General features: G+C 35.1%; 1 long non-coding RNA gene across 1 annotated transcript in view; it reads right to left on the reverse strand.

Moving 5' to 3' along the window:
* Nucleotides 1–501: 501 nt before the first annotated feature.
* LOC141568596 (uncharacterized) overlaps nt 502–24,695 on the reverse strand; it is a 293,031-nt gene continuing 268,837 nt past the window's right edge. The window contains exon 3 of the long non-coding RNA XR_012491759.1: nt 502–569. This is a non-coding gene — a long non-coding RNA (uncharacterized LOC141568596). The remainder of the gene's footprint in view (nt 570–24,695) is intronic.

Here is a 24,695-nt window from a genome sequence, read left to right on the forward strand (position 1 = left end):
TGGGCTCTAATCATGAACCTCTTTTCAAAGATTCAGTTGCTTCCCAGTAGCTGAATACTTACATCCATTCACCGAAGGTTACTGTCAGTACCCTGCTGCCTCCTCATGTGAGGAATTCCCCAGCCCTTTTTACTTCAGCAGCTTAATGAGCACTTTGAGTTGTGAACACTATTTTCTCTGTGAGGCCAGGGTCATAAATTCCTCCAAGTCTCCCCCTACACCACCACACACGTTAGAGAGACAGAGGAAATAAGCTTCCACCTTCCCCACCCCACTGTTCTTTCTCTTGGCAGATCAAAAAAATTCTCTCAGCCCTTCTAAACTAGCCATCACCAACCCCGCAATCTCTATGTCTCTCTCTCTGCCTCCTGTTCAGAACCAAACGTAATTTTTCTCGAAGCAACTCGTGACAGCAGATCTGTCATACACAAAGATGATCAGATTGGAGAAGCCCTTCCAGGACTGTAAAATAGCAAAACGTGCTGTGCACAAATAAACTATTTACCTGCAAACTTGTATCTTCAAGCTTTCCTTTCACTTCTTTCTGAGAGTATCTGTTTATTTTTTTCCTGATAAGAAAAAAAATGAGGATATTAAATCATATTTCTACCCTTCAATTTGCAAAATCTCAGTAATCTTAGTTCCCCTCCCTATTTCCATGCCCTGTGCTATATGTACGTCCACCTTTTAAACACACACATATACACACTCTTTCCCATAGTGGAATGACAATATACACAGACTATTCCCTAATTTGCTTCTTTCTTAATATGTAGTATTGCATCTATCCATTTAGTACCAGTGAAACACATATTAGTAATTGGACTATCTGGACACACCAACCTTCCCTCCATTTAGCACCATATTAAATTGGGTAAATTGTTTAATCTTTTTAACCCTTACCCCGCTGTAAAATGGAGATAGTATCTACCTCATAAGGTTATTGTGAGGATTAAATATGATGTGCTAAGAATTTACCAGATTGCCTAGCAACTGAAAAGCAATCAGCGTATTTTAACTACTAATAAAATGATTGTTATTCAACAAATTTCACTGTTATTCAACAAATTTACTTCATTTATTAAAATGACCAAAAATAAAATTCCATTATAGGAATTGATGAGTCTCAATGTGTCCAACCAATTCCCTATTAATGACTCTTTAGATGGTTTCTAATTTTTTGATATTACAAAATATGATGATAGACATTCTTACGTGGCCATCTCTGCACATTTATGGCTATTTCTCTGCAATATTTCACCAAATTCTCAGTTATCCTGGACAGAGTGAGTGTTCAGATATTAAGGATTTTTTTATCCTACTAGAACCTTTTTCTTGCACATCCAATGGCTGGCCTGGACCAGGGAGCAAAACTGCAGCTCCACTATAGCCTCTAGTTCTTCCAAAACAAGAAACCTGGCTAGAGAATCTGGGCAGTTGTGGAGCCCATGTTACAGTCCTCAGGCCAGGAGCCAAGCCACATGCCCTGCCCAACTCTTGAGCATAATCTCTGGCCCTGCATAACCAGGGAGCCTGAACTGGGACCCTGGGCAGTTTCCAACCCAGCCTATGGTACTGCCCACTGCGAAGCCTAGCCTCCAATCTAGCCCAGCAGTGGAGCCAGCTGATGGCCCTGCATGATTGCTGAACACAGCCGTCTGCCCCATCCATGTAGGGAGCCCAGCCAGTTACTCCGCCCAGTGGTGGAACACAACCGACAGTCTTACATAGCCAGGGAGCTCAGATGGCAACCTTGCAGGACCACAGAGTACAGTCTCCAACCTCACCAACTGTACAGTTGGAGCCCCAGGCCAACCACAGAGCCCTGCAACCTAGCCCAAGAGCAGAGAACAACCAATGGCCTATTTACTGGTGAAGCTGAGCCTGAGGCCCTACTCAACTCTGGGGCATAGCCTTAGGCCCCATATGATTGCAAAGCCCTGCCTGTGGCTCTGCCTAAACACAGAGTCAGCCAGTAGCACCATAAAGGTCAGAAAGCACAGCCTGAGGCTTCACTCAACCAGAGGTGATTGCAGAGCCCAGCTAGTAGCCCCACCTGATGGTGAAGGATGACTCACAACCCTGCCTGACCAGCCGGCAGGCCCACTCAACCACAGGGCCCTGCCAGCAACACCCGTTTCCTACCTCAGAGCACAGGCAATGGCCTTGCCTAACCAGAGGTTCTGACTGCAAGCTACCAAAATGGATCTGAGAGTGGAGCCAGGAATTGAAGAAACAATAGTTTAGATAATCAGGAAGGAGGGAGAAGGGACTTCTCTGATGAAATATACTAATATTATTATTATTATTATTATTATTATTATTATTATTATTTTAGTTTTTCTCCTCTTTGGCCATGAACCACAAACCTGTGCCTTTCCTATGAGTTATGTTATCTTAATGTAATATTTCATTCTGGTAATTTGCAACCTACCACTGTGATATGATTTATTTACTTGGTTAGTGTGGAAAAAATTAGGCATTTGTAATAAACATGCCATAAAGCTATTGTAAATAACAACTTTATGTACCACTACCACCTCATCTTACACATGATTCCATTTGCATAACAATTTTTATGTTAGTTTTATAATTATAAAAATACTAACAGCAAGGATATAATTTCAGAGTTCATGTTATTAAAAGAAACTCGTACTAGGGATGCAGTTGGAACAATATTATACCTAAATGATCATACGTGTTTGTTGTTTTTAATGATTATTGATGCTTTGTTTAAGAACTGATGTATTTCAAATATTTGGGAAGAATTATTTTTTTATATCCAATTAAGTACTCAGGGTAAAATTTCTCAATACACTATGACACCTATTTAAAAAACATATTTGCGAATTGCATTTTGGTATTTCAAATTGTAATTTACTAGAAAATTAAAGTGTGGCATATGTTATGTAATAAGGACCTATTAAGCCATGTAAAGACCATGAATTTCTTGCTTGTTCTGCATCAAATTCTCTCTCTTCAATGCTAGCACCTGAATTTCCCATAATACTAGTTTTTCCAACTTCTCTCTTTCCCAAACACACCTGCACCTTACTCTTTTGAGCAAACACAAATCTGCATGTTCCGATATAAGATTGATTCTTCTGTCAATGACTTCTCATCTGATATGGTAGTAAACTAATGACTTGAGAAGTCTCTTTTCCACTTTGCAGGTCTCAAAGACCTTCCTACCAGGATACTATTTTCATAGGTGTCACCCACACCTGCAGAAACCTAAAATGTGGCATTGCCTTTGGAACTCAATGGCATGCAAGGGCTACAGAAGAACTAAGGAAATTATCAAAATCTATGTTAAAACGAAAAAAACAAAACAAAAACAACTCTTAGTAGAGACAAGAAAATAAGTGAGAAAACTGCCACTGGAGTCTAGGAAAAAAAGGTAAACGATGAATGCAGTAGCAAAAAAAAATTGACAAAAAGGTCATCTATGAAACAGAAAATACGAGTATCTGCTAAGGAAATTTCTAGGCAAAATGTCTGAAATGTTGATTGTCTCCTTCTAATGGCATATGATAAAATACAGGATGTGAGAGATGAACTAAAGGGAGAACTGTTAGGTTTTCAAGCAGAATTAGAAGAAATACAGAGAAGCCAGGATTTCTGAGTTGGAATATAAAAACTATTTCATGTCTCCAGTCCCTCTAAACAGAAAAGGATTCTCAGAGAGAAAAAAATAGTCCCAGAGTAAATATCCCATCAAGGCTACAAGACCCTTTGCTAAGACCTCTGAAATAGTCAAGGTAGTGCCTATTAGATCCTCTCATCTTGACAGAAGACCTCTAGAAATCTTAAAGTTATGGTATCATGAAATACTTTTGAAGATGACTAGAAAAAGATATCTCAAAAAGAAAGGAATTGTGTATACGGCTTTTGTCTAATGGAATGAACTATAATCTAATTCACAGAAGAACCTATGACATTTTTTAAGGAAATTGAATCAGTACGGATGATCAAAAGGGACAGAGCCAACTCAAAAGCAAAAGAGGATTCTGTGATCCAACTTTGTATAGGCAGGAACAGAATGAGAAACCTACTCAGCCATTTTTTATAAAAAAGAAAAGACTTCTCAAAGGGCAGAGCCAAAGCTATGAAGCACAATAGACAAGAGAACCACTCAGGAAGCAGAACTGGGTCTTAATAAAGGAACAGTCCTTGAGATCGTAGGTATAGGGAAGCCTGGCTATATTTCAGAATTGCTACGATACAGTGACTGTTGCTTGCCTCTTTTTCTTTGAATGGGATGGTCTATTGCAGTTATCCTTTCCCTGTCTCACCCATTGCATGCTTTAATTGGGAAAGGAGGTAGGGCAGTACAGATAATCCTTTTTGTTTTAGTTAACATGTAGGAGAGATGAGACTCATTGAGGCCAGAGGGCATCTATGGTATTAAGTTACTATAGTGGCCCCGAAGGAATCCATGTCCTTTTGTGGTACTCTCCAAAATTGATTCTGATCTTGACCATATGACTTGCTTTAGCCTATGAAACATTAGCAAATGTGATGTAAACAGAGTCTAAAGCATTTGCTGTCTCTTGAAATATTTTTACCTACTAAGTGGAAAAGTCTGAACTAGCTTCCTTATGAATAAAATACATTATGTAGAGAAGTCCCAGTCTTTTCCATCCCAGATGAAACCCAATACACATATGAACCCAGATGACACTACTTGGGATGACACCAAGTCTTCCCAGATGAGCTCAAATCACTAATTCACAAAATTATAAGCAGATAGATGAGTATTATTTTAAGCAACTAAGTTTTGGGGGCAGTTTATTTTGCACTGACAGATAACAGACACACCTGCTATCTCAGTCTCCCAAGTAGACCCTGCAGAGTATTCTGTTCTTCTCTGTCTTTTAAAAGAGAAATTTTCTCAGTCACTTTACTATTTAACCTATACATGCCATGTATAACTCCACTGTGTCTCTCCATAAAAGACTGTAAGCAAAACCTACATCTTATTTATCTTGCATTCTTAGTGTCTAACATAGTATCGGCACAGAGTAGGAATGTTATGAATTTGAATATGAAAGAATGACAGTAATTTCTTCATAAGATTGATACTATACGTTAACTTAGTATCCAGCACCACTGATACTAGTTAAAATAGTTTATTTCAGGAAGACAATCATGTTTTTCATTACACTCTACAATTTATATTAAAAGATTTCACTTTACACAGGATCTTACTAGTATTTTACACATTTGAATGGACACTGAAGAAAATGCAGGTCTGGAGATATATTTTGTTCTATATTCTACATCTCATCTACCGATATCATTGTTCTAAGCCCCAAAATGAAGGCTGTATCCAGGTGAGACTTTGAGTAAATATAGCATCACTACAGTTTTTTCAGTTTTTTGTTTTTGGATTCATCTATTAGGGTATTAAAAACACTTTGGAATATGCAAAGGTTGCTCTTATTAGAGTCCTCTGTGATAAAATACACTTGCACCAGTAAGAAATTATCTATACAGTTCCCAGGATTCAAGAGTTTTTCCAGATACCATGTCTTTCATTCCTTCCCCCCCTTCCAAATTTCCCTCCCGTCCCCCGTTTACGTCACAAGGTTCATTACTGAAAGATAAATAGTACATCAGGTCAGCCCATGGCCTCTGAAATCCAATTGCTCAGGTTTAACTCATGGTTCTGACACTTCCGGACTGCATGACTTTGAATATATTATTTAATGTGTCAGTGTTTCAAATTCCTGCTTTTAAATGGGTATAGAAATTGCACTTACCTAAATATGTGAAGATTAAAATCTTATATACAAATGGTAAAAAGCACTTAGCAGAGAGACCAGCACATTGCCAACATTCCATAAAGGTTAGCTCTTGTGATTGCATAAATTATGCTTTTTGGCCTAGCCCTTTCCAGTAAGTGCTTTGGTTTGACTGTCCCTCATTGATTTTGAATGCAGTTCCTGGACAGTATTACGCATAGACAATCTCACTCACACCTCTACAATGGGATAAGGGTCCCTTGATTTTACAAAAGATTCAATATTTGGAAGGGGAGTTTATATCACATATGGTTGGGATAGATCTTAATTTAATCCTTGCATTTACCATGAAAAAATAATATTGATGTTTCTTTTTTTTTGAGAAGGTGGACAGTCTATTGGCAATGCCTGCCAGACTATTGGCCATTTGCTATAGTTAGGCCTTTCCACAGCACATCAATAATGAGGAATGGATCTAGAACAGAAAACTATCTGTTTTCTGATATTATTTCATTTTGTTATGTTAATGGCATAATCAATTTGATATACTTGTTTCTGCTCCAAACAGAGATGCTTTGAGATGGTTTAGAAGAGAGTGCCATGGTTATTAGAAACTAATGTGTTCATTATCATGTCATGCCAATCTAATCTCATTCATTTGATTTATTGGGTATTTTTCTTTTCTTTTTAATTTGTATGTCACAGTAGCTCTGTTAGCTGCCTACTCAATAAACATTTTCTCTTATCTTCCTAATAGAGTCCTGATTTTGTTCACAGAACTATGTTTACTGTAGGTTGAAACTATGTCTAAATATAAAGCTTGAACCATGACTGGTTGAAGCCAATCACAGTGGTGCCATTTCTCTTGTTAGTGATTGGTTTGGGCATAGAGGCAGTACAATTCTAGCCCATGAATATGAGGGAAATTCTATTGAGAAGTTTTTCAGTAAAAGATATACTGCAGAAATAAAAAGTGAAACATAAGAGGAAATAACTTCTTTTTCCACTGAATGTTATACTATCTGACTATTATGACCTGTACTGAGATAACTGTATTGTGATATTGAAAGATCAGTGACACACTGGCAGTGGTAGAGCACGTAAAAAAACAAAACAAAAAACTGGGTACCTTGATGACATTATGAAGGAGCTAAATTCACCAACCCTGGAGGTGCTTTTCCCCATGCACAATGCTAGTTAGTATATTTTCCTTATTCTTTAAAGCAGTTGAGTGGAAATTTTCTGTTCTCTGTAATTATAAAATCCCTGAAAGATACAGCTTTTTAAAAGATAATACTAAATATTATTTCAAAAAAATGTTTATGTTATTCCCTTGGAGAATGTGAGTCCATTTAGGTAATTTTATGGAATAGTAAACAAATAATTCCCAAGAAAGCTGGTTCATGGACTATAGTCAAACAGGAAGACGGTCTTTAAGGGCATGTATAACACTCTGCCCTATTCAATATTTGTATCTATTTTTGTCATAAATATAAAGGAGAAAAGTAGGTTTACACTACTTAGAGTCTGAAGTCTAAACTTTGCTCAGTGTTCGGGGTCATTGGTGATATTTGCTTATCATTCCAGGCACATTTCTCAATAGAAGTATTATATTTTATACATATTTTATGAATTATCTGTATATGCATATATTATATATTATAAATATTATATATTTATATGTATTATATATTTATATTTACATATATGTAGATATGTTATATGCATATATGTGTCTTTATTATATACTGTGTGTTTATATTACATATATGTATATATACATGTATTATGTGTTATACATAGTATATGCATATCATATATTTTCTGTATTATATGTATATACACGTATGTGTCTAATGGTATCTACTACAGAATTTAAGAAAATCTAAAAACATCTTAATTAATTTTGTAGAGCCAGTATAATCTACTACCAAAATGCAAATACTACTGCACTAAAAAGAAAACCAGTGAGCACTCTTACTTGTGAAAAGGCACATGTAAATGCAGATCCTAAAAAAAACAAAAAACAAAACTAACGAATCTACATGCATATACACACATAATCTCACAAACTGTTTTATCCAAAAATCTAAAGATATTTTATTAGAAAATTGTTTACTCTAATAAAGATTATCAACTATTAACAACATACAATCTCAAGTATTACTGAGCACCCATTCAATTATATTCAAAAGCAATTTACATTGAAATATTTAGAAACCTTGATATAGATGCATATTTTCCCAGTGTTTTAAAAGATTATTATGGTGTTCATAGTGATCTGAACTTGCCTTTCTCTCAGCCCATTTCACCATAAACTGCTCCACTCAACATAGTCTGGCACTGTGAATTCAGGGCCAACATTCATCAGTATGATCCAGTTCTACAGGATGATGGCAAGCCCAAGGCCACAGCGGTGACAGGGCCATGGAGTTGCCATCTGGGGCCCAGAATTCTTGGGCAGCACCTAAGTGAGAGACTCAGAGACCAAGATTATGTGAGACTTACAGGAAGTTTGAGAGAAAACTCAGAGAGAATGAAAAAGAGAAAGAGAAGTGGAAGGAAGAAAGAAAAAAAAATAGAAGGAAAAGAGAAAGTATGAGGATTGAACCAAAGAGAAATAGAGGAGGCAAACAGAAGAGGAAGAGAGAAGAGGACAAAGAGATAGAAGAAATGAATGAAAGATCTCTTAAAATAGTTATTAATGTCTGCCTTAAAGATAAGGGAAGAACTTGCTCAAGATCAAATAACCAGTAAGTAATGCAACTGCAATTTGAACATGTATAACAAATCCCGAACCCCTTATTCTGAAGCCTACCTTCTTTTCATTACACCACGATGTTTCCTCCCAGTTTTTCACCATCCTTAGGACTTTGGAGTGTAATTCATTAAATGACCTTTATTACACTTTTTTTGTATTTGATCTGAAGACTGTTGCATATGTTGTCCCATCCTGAACTTACTGTGTCCCCTGAACTTACTGTGTTCCATCCTGAATATTGTGTTCAGTTTCTTTGTTTCCTACTCATCACCAGAACTTTACATTTATTCCTGTTGAATTTTATCATGTTAAATTCAACACATGGACAGGATACAGCCTGTCAAAATATTTTTAAACTCACATTCTGATTTCTAATTCACACTTTCTCTGAGTTTTGTGCCACCAGCAATTTTTATAATGGTCTCTTTTATATTTTCTTCCTGGTTACTGATAAAAGCACTGAAAAGATAAGATCAAGAAAAGAGTATTAAAAAGCTCTCCCCAAATTATCCTCAATTCTTTAATTAGCACTATATGAATAGAGTATATTAGCTAGTTACTAATCCACCAAATTATACAACCATCCTAATAGTAGTTCTCTATTTTTAATACAATTAAAATAAAAATTCTCTGCCAAATATTTTATTGAAATATAGTCTCATTATATGCATTATAGTCGACTTATCTTCCTATCTAGAACCTGATCTCAAATTACTTACCACAGCCAAACTGAGAATAGGCCCGAAATCTCATATGGTCTTACAAGTGGATTACTTTACTATCCTTCCTAAATGTCAATAAGAAATACTTTTCACTGATATATTTTAAAGTCATTAAACGTCATATTAAACATAAGTTTAGTTAAATGACAGCATTAGCTAAGCCATCTGCTTTACAAATGGTATCTTAGTAATTCTAGGGACTTCACAATTTGTCTCATGCATTTGCATATCTATCTGTCTTCTTAAAGAACATGGGGTTTGTTGGCTAGACTGAGAGAAAGAAGAGCTAGATTCTACTCCCAAGTATGCCAGTAATTACCTTAGTGATGGTATTATGTCATTATGTCTGATAGGTTTCATTTGATTCCTTTATTAAAGTGAAAAGAATTTACCATAATAACATTTCCTGAAATGTCTCTAAAATTTTACTTCCATGGTTTAATAGCTATTGCTAGAAAAAAATGATGTCTATGGTAAAATATATGTCTATGGTAAAATAGCTTTGGGCAATATCAATAGATTTCTTTACTATAAGATTATCAGAGCCTTAAAATTAAAATTAAAATGATTTCTCCAACAAAGAGTTATGCTACTGTTTCCCAAACTTATTGAGACAGAACACTTCTACATGGTTTTTCTTGTTGCCTAATATTCTTTAAAGTATATGCTAGGAAATATAAAAATCCACTTGGGGATCTAAGTATCATTTCTACTCCATAGGATTTTACAATTGCCATATGACCTATACCCACTCAATCAAGGTACAAGATCCAGAGTTTTCATCAAGAAGACAAAACACAGGAAAACTGGGTAAAAATAGTGTCAGTAGATTTGAACAAAGCTAAAACTGAAAACTTTGAGGTCCTTAATTGTGAACAGATTCTGAGTGTATTAATGGAAGAAGGTTGTCTTGTCAAGTAAACACAAACTTGATTGCCACCAAAAAGTTGCTTATGTGTTCTTATTATTGATTTTGTATTGTTGTGGGGTTAAAATAACTTTCAGATAGGAAAGGAAGATATAAATTTAAGGTAGACATGATGAAAAATGAATGTAAAAACATAAAGATGTAGGAAAATAGCTTATAAAATATATGGTTAAAAAGAAAAATAACAATACAAGAAAATATTTTCATAAAATATGATAACAGATGTCATTGAATGGTTGAACAGTACTAACATAGCTAAGTTCATAATTTTTTCTTATTTTTCTGTAGATTTCTCACCATCTTAAGTTTCTATTGAATACAGAGTGTTAAAAGGAGAAAACAAAGATCTAGAAGGCACATAAGATGAAGATGATTTTTTTGGAAGCCATGAAGTATTTGTTAAATATATGCTCTCTCAAAGCATTAGTCTAATGAAGTTGTTGTATCTGCCCTCTCTGTGCAGATAAAACAGGAAAGTATGGGCCTTAGGAAAGTATGAGCCCGGCTGCTCTTCATCGTATGATGTTTGTAATAAACATCAAGTTCCTTAAAGGTGGTTTTTACACAACTGTGTGTTCTTCAGTATTACTGTTTTAGTACCTTTCCAGAGTAAGTACTTAATAAGTATTTGTCAATGAAACTGTACTAGAAACGGTGCTAGGTGCTAGAGATACAAAGATGAATGATATTTAGCTCCTTTCCTCAGGGCTTTAGTGTTCTAGTAAAAAAAAATGCATGACTTTACAATATGGGAAGTGCTATGGAAGAGTTATGCAAAGCCCAAGCTGTGCACGCAAGCACAGCACTTAACTCAGCAGAGAAGGTGAGTTCAACTGATAAAAATTATTTCATGCATCACACCCAACCATTTAGGAAGGCTCAGATTGCATTCCAAACAGTCTCACAGATTCTGTTGAATTAAGACATGGACATATTTGTGAGGCCATTATTCTGCCTACATGGGAACTAATTGATGGTAATTATCAAGCTAACATGAATTATATTCAGTCTTGATTAACAAAAATATATTAACTACAAAGTATCTTCTTACCTGTAACCATGGAAATACATCATAGAGTTTACAATGTGTGTTGTACAGGAAACACACCCACTCCCTTAGTCTTGTATCTCCTCTGAAATAGCTTCAGAAATAGCTGAATTGTCAGAAATTATCTCCTTGAGAACAAATCTGCTTGCTTTCATCTTTCATGTGAGTAGGAATGTCTCAATATTATGTAATAGTAGTATTGCTGGAGCAGTATCGTCTAAGTAGTCCAAAAGAGAGCTGCTCCTCAGAAAACCCAACATCTCAGTCTTTTAAAATAAGTTTACATTAGAGCTCTGTCACAAAAACAGGTGAATTTGTATCCTAGTCAATTCTGATACAGAAACTTCTTTGCAGGATCATGTTCTGCCTCCCTTATTTGCTTCCTATTGACCATTGATTAATCTAATCTTAGCTTAGTATGCAGCATTTTGATCTCATGTTCTTTCACAGTATTCTAGTACAAGAGAGCTTTGCATCTACAAATGTTAAGAGATTGAGCTTAATGACTGTGAGCAAGTAAAAACAGATTCTGGAGAGTAAGGAAAGAACCCATCTTTAAGGACAGTCCGTAATTCACATGAAAAAAGGAAAGGATTTGAAATATATGGGGATAGAAGGTGAATTTGTTTCAACTTCACCAAGCAGTTGTGCTAATGACTCTAAGATCTGAAAGTGTTTTACAGGAGATGAGGCTAAAAGTGTAAGATACACACATCAGAATACCAGTGAGGTCATTATGGGATTCATTTCACCATTATCCTCAAGGTGTTGACATTTATACCAGTAATGTCATGGTATTAAAAGAGTATAGGCATGAGGATAGGTGAGATAACCATATGGAACTCGAAAACTAAATGTAGAGCTAAGTAAAATAAACCTGTGGACATGTGCCTGCAAAACTGTACATGAAATCCTAAGCAGAAGAAATGAACATATGTGACTACAAATTGAGGACTGGTTGAGTCTTTGTTTCTTTTATCTTAAAGAAAAGGTCTCTGTGTAAAAAGTGGCATAGCAGTAGCTGCCTCTCAAAGCTAATTACTGAGACTTGCTTTACATTACAGATGCATGTTCTTTTCCAGTATAAATTGTTTCTCATTTTGAGGTCTGAGTCTTTTAAAGCTTAAATTCATCTTTTTTTTTTTCCTTTTTCCAATCAGCCTATATCCATCCAGGTTCTAAATATCATCTTAAAAAATTCAATTATTATGCATTAGTCAACTATGTATATCTAGCTACAATGTTACAAATATGAAATAAAGAATTGCCTGATGATTTTTAATATTCTACATGAATCTTCCAAAATTCTCATGGAAGGAAACTGATTGGCAATCCCTTAGGCTTAATTCATTTTTATTATATAAAATATTAGTCTCTGGAATTGTTCCAGATGAATGCGTAGCATCACTCTACTTTTAGAAACCTTGGTCATATTTTAATTTAAAAAATTGAGCAACACAGTTATTTTCAGAAAGTTTTAATACTTCTGTTGTATGGTCAACCTATCTTTGTCCAAAGTGTGATCCAGAGATGGCAGGTGGTCTGTGAGGGTCTCCAGTGTGTTGCACAGCGTAGCCTCTTCTCTAGCATTAATAATGAAATCACCCCCAAGGCTAAATTTTGATCTCTGGTATAGGTCCATATCTGCCTTCTCATATACTCCATTGGCAGCCTATTAAACTAGAACCAATCTTTTTGCCTTTTGGGGAAGAGAAGAGTAAAGGGCTGGGGTTCAAAGCCAGGCTTGCATCCCAAGTCTACCATTTACCACCTGTGTGACACAGCAAGCTACTTTTTTCCTACAGGCATCAGTTTCCTCAGTATAAAAATCGAGCTGGGTAGTAAGTGATGAGGGTGAGATGGCAACTTTAAGGATGGTTGTATATATTAAAAGAATAAAAGAATGCCAATTCCTCTGTAAGTAAAAAAAAACCCCCCAAAAAAAACCCAAAAAACAAAAACAAACAAAAAAACACCACAAACTACAAGCTATTTGGTATTTATTGGTATTTATATATTGATAGGCTTTTTTCAGTGACCAGTAGGTATAGATAAGTCAGATAATCAGTAGGATTTTTTGATAACTGAAGTGTTTGTAGCATGAAAACCACAAACTTAAAATGAATTTTGCAGCCACTCTTTCCTTTACTTGTTTCATGAATTATTTTAATCTAATACTGACTTTCTATGTAATGCCCTAGTGGCATAATCTGACTTTTGAGTTGTCTCCTTATTTTTTTGTCCTTTCTAAACTGTATGACACTTGAGAGCAATTTATATTTATGAACTTATCACCTAAATTCACGGAACATAGTACAAAAGGTCAAATATAAATGTCCACTTTCTTCAGAGCTAAAGAAACATTTTGAACTAAAAACACTATAAAATTTTAAATTGCACCTTAACACAGTAGGCCATTCCATTCAGAAATAATGTTTTTTATACAATTTAAGGGAGCAGCATTCAGAGCATTCAAAACTTTTTCTTAATCTCTTTTCTATTTCTATAATTTATTCTTCTATAATATACAGGCCACTTTTTTGTGTACATCTCTCAAAACAAATGTCTAAGCTCTTGTATATCTGGTTAAGTAAAGTGTGATATTTCTGATGGTTACTTTTATTTTTTTGTTGAAACCTATGTAAAAATTGATACGAAGGTAAAGTTTATCATGAAAACTAGGACAAAAATCCACTAGACTCTAACAGTTCATAAAGGAAGTCTATTGGAAATATTTGCTAATTTTAAAAATACTACTTTTATTGCCAACGTATACAATCTGCTTTCCTTCAGCAACACAGAGTTAATTCAGTATCTCACTGATGGAGCTTCATTTGCATATCAACATCAACATAAATATTTTAAATTATCTCTGTATTTGGCACCCTACCAGATTTTCTTTTAATTAAAGTTTGTTGGGGCGACAATGGTTAGTAAAGTTGTATGGGTTTCAAGTGTACAATTCTGTAATACGTCATCTATATATCATATTGTGTATTCACCACACAGAGTCAATTCTCCTTCTATCACCATATATTTGACCCCATTTACCCTCATCTATCACCCCTCCCTCTCTTACCCTCTAATAACCACTAAGATATTGTCTGTGTCTAGGAGTTTTTGTGTGTTTATTTGTTTGTCTTGTTCCTTTCTTACTTTCAGTTTTATATCCCACATATCAGTAAAATCATAAGCTTCTTCACTTTTTCTGTGTGACTTATTTCACTTAGCATAATAATCTCAATATCCATCCAATTTGACCTCAAAGGCAAGGAAAATAAAAGCTAAAATAAATGAATGGGACTATATCAAACTAAAAAGCTTCTGCACAGAAAAAGGAATTAAAAAATCAACAAAATAAGGAGGCACCCAACCGAATGGGAAAAGATTTTTGCAAACAATGCCTATGATAAGGGGCTAATATCCGAAATATTCAAGGAACTCATGCAACTCAATAACCACAAATAAACAAACATTCCAATTAAAATATGGGCAGGGTACCTGAATAAACATTTCTCCAAAGAAGACATACAGATGGCCAATAGACATATAAAAAGATGTTCAACATCACTAATCATTAGAGAAATGGAAATAAAACCACAAGGAGATATCACCTCACCCCAGTTAGAATGGCTATCATCAACAAGACAAATAATAACAAGAGTTGGAGAGGCTGTGGAGAAAAAGGAACCCTCATACACTGTTGGTGGGAATGCAGACTGGTGCAGCCGCTATGGAAGGCAGTGTGGAGGTTCCTCAAAAAATTAAGAATAGAATTACCATATGACCCAGCAATCCCTCTCCTGGGTATCTATCTACCCCATAAATCTGAAAACATTTATCCATAAAGATATATGTGCTCCAATGTTCAATGGAGCTTTATTTACAGTGGCCAAGATATGGAAACAACCGAAGTGTCTTTGACAGATGATTAGATAAAGATGTGGTATATATACACAGTGGAATACTATTCTGCCATAAGAAAAGATGAAATAGTACCATTTGCAACAACATGGATGGATCTTGAGATTATTATGCTAAGCAAAATAAGTCAGACAGAAAAAGTCGAGAAGCATATGATTTCATGGATATGTGGGATATAAAACTGAAAACACCAAAAGAACAAGACAAACAAATGAAGAAACAAAAACTCATAGACACAGACAATAGTTTAGTGGTTACCAGAGGGTAAAAGGGGGAAAGATGAGGGTAAAGGGGATGAAATGATGGAAAGAGAACTGACTCTGGGTGGTGAACATACAATGTGATATATAGATGATGTATTACAGAATTGTACACCTGAAATCTATGTAACTTTACTAACAATTGTCACCCCAATAAACTTTAATTTAAAAAAATCAGAGTGGAAATAAAGAACTAAAGACTAAAAAGACAACAGAAAATATCAGTGAAACTAAGAGCTGGTTTTTTTGAAAGAATAAACAAAACAGATAAATATTTAACTAGACTCCCTGGCCCCCCAGAAAAAAGAGAAGACTCAAATAAATAAAATTAGAAATGAAAGAGGAGACATTACAACTGATACCACATAAATACAAAGGATCATAAGCGACTACAAAGAACGGTTATTCACTAGCAATATGACAATCTATAAGAAATGGACACATTCCTAGACACATACAACCAATCAAGACTGAATCATAAAGAAGTAGAAAATCTGAGCAGATCAATTACTTGTAAGCAGACTGAATAAAAAAGTCTCCCAACAAACAAAAGTCTAGGACCAGGCAGCTTCACTCGTGAATCCTACCAAGTATTCAAAGAAGATGTACGACCTATCCTTCTCAAACTCTTGAAGGAGAGGGAATACTCTAGACTCATTCTATGAGGCCAACATTACCCAGATACCCAAACCAGACAAGGACCCTACAAGAAAAAAACAATTACAGGCCAATAACCCCGATAAACATAGATGCAAAAACTCTTAATAAATATTAGTAAACCAAATGCAACAATACGTTAAAAGAATGATATACCACAATCAATTAGAATATATTGAAAGGTGAAAGGATGGTTCAATATACGCAAATAAATCAATGTAATAAACCATGTTAACAAAATGAAGGAATAAAATCATATGACCATTTCAATAAATGCAGAAAAAAGCTTATGACAAAATTCAACATCCACTCATGACAAAAATTCTCAACAAAATGGGTATAGAAGGAACATAACTCAACAAAATAAAGACTATATATGACAAGCACACAGCTAACATTAATTATACCAACAGTGAAAAAAATGAAAGCTTTTCTTCTGAGATCAGGAACCACAGAAGAATATCCACTCTCACCACTTTTATTCAACATTGTATTAGTAGTCCTAGTCAGAAAAATTAGGCAAGAAAAGAAAAAAAAGTTATCCAAATCAAAAAAGAAGAAATAAAATTATCTAGTGGCAGATGATATAATATTACATATAAAATGCTCTAAAGACTCTACAAAAAAATAGTTAGAACTAATAAACAAATTCAGTAAAGCTGCAGGATACAAAATCAATATACAAAGATCAGTATGTTACTATACACTAATACTCCCTTGTCTGAAAAAGAAATAAAGAAAATAATTCTATTTACAGTCCATAAAAAGGAAAAAAAATACCTAGGAATAAATTTAAGCAAGGAGGTGAAAGATCTGTACACTAAAAACTATAAGACATTGGTGAAAGAAACTGAGGAAGGCAAATAAATGGAAAGATGTACGATGCTGGTGGAATGGAAGAATTCATATTGCTGTTAAAATGTCTATATTACCCAAAGCAATCTACAGATTCAGTGTAATCTCTATCAAAATTCAACTGACATTTGTTTTTACAAAAATAGAACAAATAATCCTAAAATTCATATGGAACCACAAAAGATCCTGAATAGTCAAAGCAATCTTGAGAAAGGAGGACAAAGCTGGAGGCATCATATTTCTTGATTTCAAACTATATTACAAAGCTATAGTAATCAAAACAGTATGGTATTGCCATAAAAACAGGCACATAAATCAATGCAACAGAATTGAGAGCTCAGAAATAAATCCACACATACATGATTAATTAATTTATGACAAAGGAGCCAAAAATACACAATGGGGAAAGGATAGTTTCTTCAATAGAAAACCAGACAGTTACATGCAAAAGAATGAAACTGAACTCCTATCTTACACCATATACAAAAACAACTGAGCATGGATTACATTTCAGGTCTTGAATGTAAGATCTGAAACCATAAAACTCCTAGAAGAAAACTTTGGGAGTAAGCTCCTTGACATCAGTCCTGGCAACAATTTTTTTTGGATTTGACACCAAAAGCAAAGATAACCAAAGCAAAATAAATAAGTGGGACTGAAAAGCTTCTGCAGAGCAATGATACCCAAATTGAACAAGCTTTATCAAACTGAAAAACTTCTGCAGAGCAAAGAAAACCATCAACAAGTGAAAAGGCAACCTATAGAATGGGAGAAAATACTTGAAATCATACATCTAATAAGAAGTTAATGTCCAAATTGTATAAAGAACTCACACAACTAATAGTAAAATAAAAATCAAACAATTTAATTAAAAATTGGGCAAAGGAACTGAATAGGCATTTCTTCAAAGACATAAAAATGGCCAACAAGTACATGAAATAGTGCTCAACATCACTAATCATCAGGAAAATGAAAATTAAAAGCACAATAAGATATCACCTCATACCTGGTAGAATGTCTATCATTAAAAAAACAAGAGAAGTGTTAGAGAGGATGTGGAGAAAAGGGAACGCTCATGCACTATGGTGGGAATATAAATTGGTGCAACAGCTATGAAAAACAATATGAAGAGTCCTCAAAAAATTAAAAATAGAACTACCATATGATCCAGCAATTCCACTTCTGAATATATATCTGAAGGAAATAAAATCACTATCCTTAAAAGATACCTGCACCCCATGTTCATTGCAACATTATTTGCAACAGCTAAGACAGAGAAACAGCGTCCACCAATGGATAAATGGATTTTAAAAAATGTAGTATATATACACAAAGAAATATTATTCAGCCATAAAAGAGAAGGAAATCCTGCCATTTGTGACAATGTGAATGGACCTTGATGGCATTATGGTTAGTGAAATAAGCCAGATAGAGAAAGACAAATACTATATATATTATGTCACTTATATATGAACTCTAAAAGACAATAACAAGCTCATAGATACAGAGAAAGGATTGGTGGTTGCCAGAGGCAGGGGGTGGTGGAGTGGGCAAAATGGATGAGGGTGATTAAAAGGTACAAACTTTCAGATAAAGATAAATAAGTTATTAGAGATGTAAAGTATAGCTTGGTGACTATAGCTAACAATACTGTATTGTATATTCGAAAGTTGCTGAGAGAGTAGATTGTTTTAAATTAGAGAAGTTCTCTAATTTAGTTGCTGAGAAGTTCTTATCAGAAGGAAAAAACATTGTAACTATGTGAGGTGATGGATGTTAACTAAACTTATTGTGATAATCATTTTGCAATATATACATATATCAAACCATTATGTAGTACACATTAAACTAATTCAATGTTATATGTCAATTACATCTCAATAAAATGAGACAAAAAAGATCTGATACAATAAAACCTTTGTGCCTTCTTTTTGGGGGGGTCGGGAATAAACCATTAAATATTTTTGTTGAGGTGAAATTCACATAACACACAGTTAACCATTTTAAGTTACAATTTGGTGGTATTTAGTGCATTCACAATGTGGTACAATCACTACTTCTAATTGAAAACATTTTCACCACCTAAAAACATCCTGTACCCATTAAGTAACCAATCCCAATCCCCTCCTCCTCAGCCTGACAACCATTATTGTGCTTTCTTTCTGTATAGATTTACCTATTTGGGATACTCATACAAATAGGATCTTACAACATGTGATCTTCTGTGTTGAATTTTTGTACTTAGCATAATGTTTTCAAGATTCATCCAAGTTGTTGTATGTATCAGTACTTAATTCCTTTTTATGGATGGATAATTTTCATTATATTTATTGAAATAGCCACAATTTATTTTGAATTAAAGTTCTAAGAATTCATGGACCCTCCCAAAGGGTAATTCATGAACTCTCCTACAGGCAATGCATGGACCCTTGAGCGCTCATTGATCACAGATTATGAACCTCAGATATGACTGTGACAGTGGACAAGCTCATATGGTGTGAGAATGACAGTGAAAGAAGAGGCCAGGGACAGAATGATGGCAAACACCAATACTAAGAAACAGGTAAAGGAAGAGAAGCCTGGATAGATACAGAAAGGATTAATTAGAGAGAGAATGAGACAGCCAAAGCTAGACAGCCAAAGCATGAAATGAGCGTGTCACATGGTAGAGAGATTAAGAAAAAAAAACCACAAAATTGTCCACTGAATTTAGCAAAAAGGAGATCATTGTTGAAAATGATTTTATTGGTGTCATAAAAAACTGGACTATCCGCAGAGGGAGGAGGAGCAAAAATTTGTGGAAGAAATATCAATAACATAACATATGCAGATGACACCATTGATCTGGCAGAAAGCAGCAATGATTTGAAACAACTTCTGATGAAAGTGAAAGAAGAAAGCGCCAAAGTAGAACTGCATTTGAACATCAAGAAGAAGAAAAAAATCATTACTACACAAGAAATACGCAATTTGAACATAGACTGTGAACACATTGAAACAGTAAAGGTTTTTGTTATGTTGATTCAGTCATTAATTCAAATGGAGACTGCAGCCAAGAAATCAAGAGAATGCTGAGACTCAGATGGATAGCAATGGAAGAATTATAGAAGATCACCAAGAGCAAAGATGTGTCATTAGAGATGAAGGGTAAGATCAACCACACCCCCACATTCCCATTTACTATGTACAGATATGAAAGTTGGACAGTGAAGAAGGCTGATAGGAAAAAAAAAAAGGATTCATTTGAAATATGGTGTTGGAGTAGGGCTCTACAATACCCTGGACTGCCAGAAAGATGAACAAGTGGGTCCCAGAGCAAATTAAGCCTAAAACATCACTGAAGGTAAAAATGACAAAATTGAGGATGTCTTACTTCAGGACATGAGGAGAAAGAGGGGTTCTTTGGAAAAGGCAATCATGTAGGGAAAAATAGAAGGCAGCAGGAAAAGAGCAAGATCAATTATGAGATGGATTGACTCCATAAAAGAAGTGATAAACCTGAGTCTACAGGAGCTGAGCAGGGCTGTTGAGGACAGGAAACTGTGGCCATCACTCATTCATGGGATTTACCGGGAGTCGGAGCCCAAGGCACATAATACACACAGGTGGCAGTAATTCAAGGAATGAGTAGAGGAAGAAGAAAATTGGGAAATACGAACAACTCTTTCAAGAGACTCAGCTGTGAGGGAGAAAGACGTTTGTTTCTACCGCAGGCTGAGGACATAAGAGTATTTTTGAAGCTGTGAGGTCACAGAGTATTTTTACATTCTGAAGAAAAAGATGTATGAAGAAATTAATGATAAGGAGCTAATAAATAAGTAATTCAAGACAAGAGAATGATAGAAACTCCAGGGCTCAACAGGAGGTAACCATATAACTACTGAATTAAATCTGATTTAGATAAGATTTGGGTTAGAGAAAAAGATGCCTGGTGCTCAAATTTTGCTGAATAGGTACGTGTCATCAGGTCAGGAGATGACAGTGATTAAGGGGAACAAGAGAGGATGTTTCTGGATTGCATCAAATGAACAGGGATTCCTACAAGATTGTTCAAAGGAACATGCTTAAAAAGAGGCATTGAGGAGCTATGAGAACGATAAGTCAGACCTATGAGAAACACCTGAATTAAAAAGTATACTTTGAGTCAGCCATGTAACAAGTCTCCTGAGTGCTTACTCTTTATGGGGAACTGTGCTAACGATTAAGGTTATAAACAAGGATCTTTCAGTAGTCCCCAATCAGTGATACCACTCAAGGGAAGAGTGTCCATAAAAATCACTGAAGGACTCACAAGAGGCCTAGAAGCATATCTATGTCCTTTCTGGGGAAATAAATAAATAAATAAATAAATAAATAAATAAATAAAGCGGTTTTTGTTGTTTTCATTTTGATAGTACCAGATTTCTGAGAGTGATTAATAGTAATTAGCTATGAAAAGTTAGAATAAAGCACAATATGTTTTATACATGGACAAGATGTCATATCGTAAAATAACTACAAAGAAATAAAAATCTCTATTAGAAATATATAAAAAGACTATGGAAACAGAGAGTGAGAGTGTTCAGTATGCCTAAATGTAGGGAAGATGGGAAAGTTAGATGGAGGAAACTTTTATGTTGAATCTCATCCAATGTATTTTCCAAGTTTAGAAAAGGGGAACAACCCATATAGGCGACTGTGAGAATCATGAGGTCAGGGGCAGCTGGTTAGCTCATCTGGTTAGAGCACAGTGCTCTTAACAACAAGGTTGCCAGTTCGATCCCCACATGGGCCACTGTGAGCTGCGCCCTCCACAACTAGATTGAAACAACAACTTGACTTGGAGCTGATGGGTCCTGGAAAAACACACTTAAAATAAATAAAAGTTTAAGAAAAAAAAATCATGAGGTCAGAAAAATAGTCTGAAGCTATAGTTTGAAGGACCTTGCATGTGTGTTATTTGTACTTGTCACTACAATAAATTCCAGAGGTGAGGTTGGAGACTGGGAGATGTTCAACAAAGAGGCAAATGAAATAAAGCAGGAAAAAAAGCAACCAAGTTCATCTTTGGACATGTTAACCTCTGCAGCAGCGTGCAGAATTGGTTTTGGAGGGGAAATTGGAGTGAAGGATACGTTAAAAGGTTAATGAAATTATTTAGAACTGATAAAAGCAAAGTAGAGCAGAGGCTGTAGGAATGGACAGGAGTGCAAGGATTCAGGAAAAACTTGGACATACAGCACAGATGTTTTGAGCAGTGGAAACAGTCAAGAAGGATTCTATGTTTAACAAATAGGTGGTGGTGACATTGATCAAGGTAAGAGACTCCAAAGAAAAACTAAATTCCTTAAGGCCACGGTACCATAGGCTGAATCAAACCACATGTATAAAGTAAACTAATGCTGACATAAGACATTCTATACATATTTTTTTTTTTTGCTACACACTTAGACAATTGATTATTCTACAGAAAAGTTATGGCCATATGTCTGACTTGCTGACAGCTCAAGCTTCTTTCGTTTTTATTTTCAAAGAAGTTAAGCTGCAAATGAAGTGAGCCATTCTCTAGCTTGCTTTCCATACCACATAAATCAGAAAATGCACAGACTGTCAGTGGAGTTGGAGAAAATATGGACATAAAGAAGCTCCTCCTCTTCCTTCTTCCTCCTCCCCCTTCGTTTGCCTAAGGCATGAAGATTGATCAGACATTTACAGCAGCTACTGCCAAGGTCTTATTTATTGTGGTGAGAGGGGGATAGCCACGCTTCTCCAACAAAAGCAAAATGGCAGCATTGAAATGAACTGACACATCAGATCTCCTCAGCTGTTCTTTAAAGGTAGTACATTAATCAGGGGATAAACAAGGTATTGTCACCCTGACAAAATCTTAGAAGACTGCATCAGAGAAATCTGCTGAAATTACTCCTCTTGAATACAAACGAGGGCCTGACATTTTCCACAAAGGACAATATATCTCAGAAATCTTTGGCTGTTTCCTTTTTAATTTTTCTGAAGAATGCTTTCTTGTTTAGTGACCTGATTCTGTAAAATGTTTTAGTACCTGAGCTTCCCTTGAAATAGGTGTGTTAAATTAAGATTTGAAGTTTTTTTTCCCCACCCAGGAGTGACTTCTTTGTTGGCGGATTTTTAGAGCTTTCTTTAAATGCATTCTCTTCTTTTAATTTCACTGCTATTTTACTTTGGATCTTTGTTGTCTTCTGACTAAGTTATAGTTTGATAAATGGTTTCCTTCACTCAAATTACTTCTTTCTCTCAACACGCCCAGATTTAATTTTGTATGTGTCATTGACCATCCAAAAATCTTAGTGGACTCGACTTTTTTCTAGCATAAATTCTCACATCTTTGCTTGACCTCAAGATTCCCTAAAATCCACTACTAAGGCAGTAGTAGCTTTGTCACCCTCTATCTACACATATCCTCTCTTCTAGCTAATGGAATGCTTTGTGCCTTTCCATGCCTATATTTTGAATTCTTACCTCTTTTAAAATTCAGTTCAGTTGCTATCTCTTTGATTACTCCATTTCTATTATTCTCCTGAAATTACTTCTGCCCTTAAATACCATTTATTAAGTATATATTATATCCCAAATATTTTATTTTGCAAAAGAGGTGTGTTTCTTGTTTAAACCATTTGTAGTAAATGTTGTCCATATTGCCATGTGGATGAGTAAGCATGTTGAGAGTGGGCTTTTTTTTTTTTTTTTTTTTTTTTTTAAGAGGCAGAATTAGTAGTTATTTAGGGGAACAGGAGAGCTTAAAAGATTAAGTGAAGTTTATATTTATCTGGAAGACAAAGGGGGACTTCAGAAGAGCCTCTTGTGAGGTTGGAGTTTGCAATAAACTCTGATATTCATTTTGCTAAATACCTCCATCTTTGTGTCATCTAGCTCCCTATTTCTATTCTTCAATTTTCCTCAGTCTTTCCCCTAGTGGAGGCCCCTCCACGGACCCAGATAGCTCCAGTTGCATTTTGTTGAGCTAGAGATAAATTTCTTTTATAAATTGCTATTATGAAGAAAAAAATGTATGAAACAATCATCAAATGTGAGCCAATCAACATATGTCTGCCAAGCCAGACGCTTAAGATTCAATATATGTACTATAAGCTGGAGTTCCCTAAACTAGCAAGAGTCATCCCAGGATACTAGTCAGAAATAATTCCCAGATTCCACCTCAGATCTTATGAATTAGGTCCTTATCAGCACAGTAATTCCAGGAAGAAAAATCAAGACTGAAAAAACATATATATATATATATTTCATTATTCACAAATATTTTTACTTTAGGACATTTTAAAAGGACTTTTTGATCAATAGTTCACATTTAATAAGAGAGATTAGCAAGGTTTATTGCTACAAGATCAAATATAGAGATCAAGTTCATTTCTCTGTAACAAATTGAAACTGAAAAATTTTAAGTAGATGTCATTTACATAGCATCAAAAAATATGAAGTGCCCAGGAATCTACTTTCTCTCTGTGGAGAACAATGAGTACTACTGTATTATTCTGCTGAGGCTGCCATAACAAACTACCAGACTGGTGGCTTAAACAATAGTTTTTTTTGTTTGTTTTTTTTTTATAAGTTTGGGGGATGGAAAATCCAAGATCAAGGTGCAAGAAAAGTAGATCTTATTCTGAGGTTTCACAAGATGGGGTTCACTCTTCTCTTGGCTACCAGATTATCAGGTCCCCACTGTTATGACCTCATTTAACCTTAATTACCTCCAAAAGGCCCTTTCTCCAAATACAGTCACACTGAGGGTTGAAAGTTTCAACATATGATACTTGGAG

Source organism: Rhinolophus sinicus, linkage group LG02 (genome assembly GCF_036562045.2).
Source record: "Rhinolophus sinicus isolate RSC01 linkage group LG02, ASM3656204v1, whole genome shotgun sequence".
NCBI lineage: Eukaryota > Metazoa > Chordata > Mammalia > Chiroptera > Rhinolophidae > Rhinolophus > Rhinolophus sinicus.